Source organism: Ornithodoros turicata, chromosome 4 (genome assembly GCF_037126465.1).
Source record: "Ornithodoros turicata isolate Travis chromosome 4, ASM3712646v1, whole genome shotgun sequence".
NCBI classification, from domain to species: Eukaryota; Metazoa; Arthropoda; class Arachnida; order Ixodida; family Argasidae; genus Ornithodoros; species Ornithodoros turicata.
The window spans coordinates 68048329-68054331 of NC_088204.1; the positions used below are offsets into that span (position 1 = coordinate 68048329).

The following is a 6003-nucleotide window of genomic DNA, read 5'->3' on the forward strand; positions in this document are numbered from 1 at the left end:
CCGCCGTCCGAAATACGTGAATATAATTGTTGTCACTAGAACATTTGCGATTACTGTTGTGGGCTACAATTCAGCAAATCAGTATTGAAAAATGCAGCAATGCGCATCGTGCCGCGCAAGGACACAACGCTACGACAGGACGGGTTCCACATGCACACGCGCACGATAGGCATGCGCCCGCTTCTCCAGCTGTCTGATTGGATGCCGCCAATCATGCTTCCTGGGGATCCCATTCGTTGCAACCAAGGACGCCACTGTTTTCGTTGCGTTTTTCTTCTAAACGGTAGCCCTGTGTCAACCAAATTTTGCGTGCATCATACTAATTGAAACTTTGGGGACTTTCATTTGGGGACAAGTTGTTTAAGCGTTTCAGTGCCCGTTAACGATTAGCAACGCTACACTCTTAAAAATGAACTTCACTGCATAGCACGCTCCCAGCCAACCATCATTGTGAATGATATCGTCATCTGCCCTGATTTGTTGAAAACGGGGGGCGTACGCCTTTTATGTGATAATTATGAACAGCATAAGTGTCACAAACAAGTGTCCGCGTCCCGTTTTCAACAAATCAGGGCCGATAACGACATCATTCGAGATGATGGTTGGCTAGGAGCCTGCTATGCGGTGAAGTTCATTTTTAAGAGTGTAGACAAAAGCCATTGGGAGCAAGCCCAGGCAGGCTTCGCTTTATTTGCACTGGTTCATCATTGGCGTCCTCAGTCACATTCTCACCTGCTGGTCATCGTTTTGGGAGATTTCGGGGGCATCGCAAGGCTTCCTGACGCAAGGATCCCAGACTCTTCTTGCGACAGTTGTCTATAACCAAACTCGTTTTCTCCAAACAATTGAAAAAAGTTGCCGGTGGGTAGTTTTCGGCACTTTTCAGTAAGTACTGAAAACAAGAATCTCTGTCTATCATACCTGATTATGTTGATTGCACGTCGTATACATTGCTTTTTAATGTCCTTATAGTGGAAAGTTGCACTAGTGGGTTGTCGTATATTGAACGGAAAGCGGGAAACGTGAAGACAACGCCGGTGTGCTGCATTCAATATTGGCGGTTTCCGCCGCATACATGTCCTATTAGCGAAATGTATAATGTGTGTACTGCATCAGCCCACTAGAAGGCAATCACAACACCATAGCCGCCCATTTACAAACGTCTGTATTGTGCATACTTGTTATTCACCAAGCTTGCTGCACTCTGCAGCTACAACACTCATAACGAGAATTGTTCATGTCACTATATGTAGCACAAAACACTTCTGAAAATTCCAGAGATCCATTATCAAAACCACGGAGGGTAGTTTGCAAGACAGCGTTCTGTTGTGGAAGTTGTTTTTATTTGAATTTTACTTCATTTCCGTCCGTTCCTTCTTTTTTCTTCTCAAGTCTTGTGAGAGCAGCTGATGCCTTCAGTCACGAGTCAACAAATAGGCTGAGTACAACACTCGGGATAGAAGCCCCCCTTTGGTGGCAAGCAACCATCTGGTGGGTCGTCGCACGTTTCGTACATCACGACCTTCAGGTCAACCATGCATCTGGCCACAGCACACTCGTTGATCACCAGAGCCTGAATATCCCCGTCTTTGAAAGTATACCCGTGAAACTTGCATTGGCCTAGAATGAGATTTTCTACGTATAGAGGCCAGGCCTCAAAGGCTATCGCCTGGTCAAGAATCACTGCAATGCGTTTATCAAGAGAAGAAAACTTGCAAAGTCACGAAGTTCTATCCAGCCCTACATGGAGGGCAGAATCTAGCGAACGGATAAGGAAATGTGAAGGTTAGTGCCTCATGGAGTCACTAAATAAGCTACTCTTCAGAGTATCGACACTGAGTTCCAAGAGCGAGCATGCGCCATCATGTTTCCGCGCCACGCTACTCACGCGCACGCGCACTTCTGGTGCACTACAGCACACGATGCCATGTATCGTACACGGGTGAAATGTTCCTTTCGTTTGCAAGCAGCCCATCAAGGTTGACGGCCTTGAGCTCACCTTGACATCCTCAGGACGCTGTGATGACAATACATCAATTATCGCACAACAATCGCACAGGCTTCTCTATCGCACAGGGAGCATTCTGTTAGCAAGTCTTTGGTCCTCAATAGAGTCACTAAATAAGCTCCGCTTCAGAGTATCGACACTGCGGTCCAAGGGAGAGCGGGAGTGCCATCTTGTTTCCGCACCACACCGGTACCATCCATATTTGAGGATCAAAGACGGCTAACATAATGCTCCCTGTGGGATAGAGAAGCGTGTATGATTGCTGTGCAATAATACATGTATTGTCAACCAGAGCATCCCGAGGATGTCAGGGTGAGCTCAAGGCCGTCAACTAGCTGCTGCTTGTAAATGAAAGGAACATTTCACCCGCGCACGATAGATGGCACAGTGCGCTAAGGTGCGCAGTACGCGTGTGTGCGGGTAGAGCGCCCCGGAAACAAGATGGCGCATGTTCGCTCTTGGAACTTAGTGTCGATACTCTGAAGCGTAACTTATTTAGTGACTGTAGTGCCTCATAGGACCAAACCTGGCGACGGCTCTTTTCCTGAGGCACATCCGGCGGCGCGTCTATTGGCACACAATTTAGCCTACTACTATACTACTACGAGCAGTTATTTTCTCAGTTCATTCTGCTGGTTACTTGTGTGTGTTTAGGCTGGGGGGATCTATTTATTGTGACAGCACAAGCATGAGTAACGCCGCTTTTACTAATAAGGCGTATGAACAAATCAAGACACGAATTTTCGCGAACAGAATTCGCGAAATTTAGTGGCCGCGAAGTATGCGTCTGATTCGCGAAAAAGTGGGATCACGAACTCCGACAGTTCTGAGAACACGATCCGAGAACGACCTAGAAGGACAAAACCTAAGCCCGATAGTTCTCTCATTTCACTTCACGCTACCTGACATTCTCAGCACTTTTGGAAGTTTCTCGGACACCATCTGACGTTCTCAGCAAGTTTCTCAAAGCTACAAGCCATCAATTGAACCCAGCTGGGCTACGGTTGTGCTAGTTTTGCTGTTGTGACTACATGTGTACGTACCTGTATATGTAGAACAAGCGCAACGGTCTGTGTAAACCTAATGTACATCTATGAAGGGAGTTGCCTCAGGACAGAAGCCGCCGATATTTCGAACAGAGACTGTTCTTCTTCTGGGAGAAGAAGAAGAACAGTCTCTGTTCGAAATATCGGTGGCTTCTGTCCTGAGGCAACTCCCTTCCTATATCTCTACCGGTTCGCTGGATTTCTACCCATCTAATGTACATCTATATTATGTATACACTCAATATTACAATCATGTTGATGGCATTCTACATATAAAACATGAGAGCAATGGGGCGTCAGAGTTCAGGGAGAGACACACGTATCCACTCCTACGAGAAGGGGAATTCCTTTTCACTGCATGAAGACGAACATCCCGCATTGCAAGTCATTTGTGAACAAAACGCGCATGTTTCTTAGTACTTTGCTTTACACTTTTACTCACGCCCAGTGACGACAGTGGGTTCTGGAGTTATCTTCGCGTTCTCGACAGGCTGATTGGTGCCGAGTAGCACTAGCGTAATCAGCAACAGATTCCACGGAGACATGCTGCTTACACTTTCTTAATGTAGGGCGCACTGAAATGTAATATGCAGACATATAAATATAATTGCAAAATAGCACAATGAAATAATTATATGTACATGGATATTGGATATACAATTCGAACGAAGGCCACCTCCTAGTTTCGGCATGGAAAGCGATCACCCTGGCCACTGGTCGAATGGACCACTTCCTTTAACAGCAGCTTTCTACTTTATCAATTACAAGTATCAGTTTGCAGCTAATTACTGTTATATATACGACCATAAGCAATGGCGAGGATGTCTCGCTTGTGATGGGATTGGGTAACGCACATTAGCGATGAAATATCCCATGTCATGACCACCACATACTTGTTGTATGGGACGCTACGGTATGTACATATAATGCTTAGTTACATGCAATACCTAACAAGTGCCTACAAGTGCACAGAGCATCACGCTATAAAACCACCTATAGCTCACGACACAACGTACGCAGCTGTTGACCATGGATGCACGTTTCTCAGCACCTCCTAAGATCAAATTGCCGAAGCATCTCTCCTCTCGTCTCATGCTCTCGCTGACGGCCTGAGCCATGTACAATAACACACGTCTCTGTATCGAGCACAGACTTAGTTTAGTTTAGCTCAATTATCATTCAACGAGTGTCAATTGAACAGAGCCGCACCCTTTCTTCAGCACAGGAGAAATTCGCAGAGGAAGAGCGCTTTGTAGTCCTATATGGGCAATGTTCACGACGTATCTTTGCGGACATCCATTCTCGATAGCTTCAGTAGAAATCATCATGAGAGAAGAGTCTACAGGAAAAATAACGGAGAAGACGCTGTTCCTCTACGTGAGTTCATATCGGAATGTCTCGAGGGCCAGATGTGCTGGGGATCTCCTCAACCCTTGGCTTCACTCTGGGACGTTGCCTATACGGAACTGAAGCTTCTTGGGAGCTGCCTATGGAACTCAAGCGTCGTAGTCCACGGGCCGCCACATCACTCCCCTCTCAGACGCGGAGTGGCGAGAATTGTGGAGAGAACCGCGGAGACAACCGCGTCTCAGCTGCAGGACATGCGCGCGCATGACCCACGCAGGGACGTCGGAAGATGGGACGGGGGGCGAGAGAGAAAAATCACCTCCCTTGAGTTTTGGCTCCGGGGGCTGCACCGTGTCAAGCTTCTGCACCGACTTATGAAAACAGCGTACGGGTATTGTCGCATCCTATCTGCATATCTATCATGACTGCTCGGTTGTTAAGATAACGCTTTCCGCCATTCACTCATTCCATATAGTTCTTGCTTTTCGTCTTTTCTAGTCGTTATACATATATCGACAATACTTGGCAATTTAAAGCGACTGTAAAGTGAAACATAACCACCATGTTTTAAGATGCCATCATGCAGAGCTTGGCTTTGTGATGGCTTTGCATGGCTTTGCACACACTTTTTGTACTAGTTCATTTTGAACACTTTTAGTAAGAAACTTAACGGTGGCAACCTTCTACGTTCGCCGAGGAAAACAGTGGGAGCTCACTCCTAATTGGCAGACAGGTATCACGTGATATTGCAATACTAAACAGCAACTCTTGAGAAGTTCGGTTTAAACTGTTGTTGCCTGTCAGAATATTCTCTGTAAGAATAGCTGCGCGACGTGTGCCATCTGTTGGCCTTTGTCTCTCTCCTCGTCTCGGTGTCGTCTGCTCCTCTGTCATTCATCACCCACGGTCCCGGCGTGGCCGCGTAAGAATAAGATGAAAGCTGTGAAGGTCACTTGGTATCACTGCTGCGTGCGAAACCTCGCATCCAGGCGCTTTATACTGATGTATCGTACACGTTCTGGTGTTCCAGGATGCGCCAACCAGGGGAAGGGTGGGTGGTTGGACTCGGTCAGAGAAGCGTTACCACAAGGTAGCTGCCATCCGTCGATCACGGAAGCTGTGTGTTCCTGTGGCTGCTTCATTCTGCTAAACTTGACTGTCTTGTTCTCCCAAATTCATTGCTTGGTATCTTAAATGCGGCATACCATGTGCGTATCATATGTCTCTACGTTAAACAAATATTTTATTGCTTATTTTCAGCTGCATCACTTGCTTGTGGGCAGCCCTTCGTACACACTTTATTTTTGCGGAAACTCGAGAGACTCGGGAGCAAGGAATAGAGGGTGGTTCCGGTTTTGCCTACTTCTGGGTCCCGTTGGTTCGCACAGGATGTTTTCCTCGCGTGTCTCGTTCGGCACGGACGCTTATTCCCGCCCCACAGCCGTCCCGCCCCACAGCCCGAGCCTCCGTCGTCCTGGCGTGACAGGAGTAGGTCACCTGTGGGCCGCCGAGCAACTGATGAACCTCCTGTGGACTTTCACATGTCGGATGCAAGTGGACCTCCTCCCCCTCCGTCGCCGCACTGTGACTGGTCACAAGATA

General features: G+C 47.4%; 1 long non-coding RNA gene across 1 annotated transcript; it reads right to left on the reverse strand.

Moving 5' to 3' along the window:
• Window positions 1–1148: 1148 nt before the first annotated feature.
• Window positions 1149–3585, reverse strand: LOC135393377 (uncharacterized). The gene is made up of 2 exons (XR_010422601.1): window positions 3497–3585; window positions 1149–1620 (listed from the first exon to the last, which is right to left on the reverse strand). It is a non-coding gene; the product is annotated as an uncharacterized LOC135393377 (long non-coding RNA).
• Between the last annotated feature and the right edge of the window lie 2418 nt (window positions 3586–6003).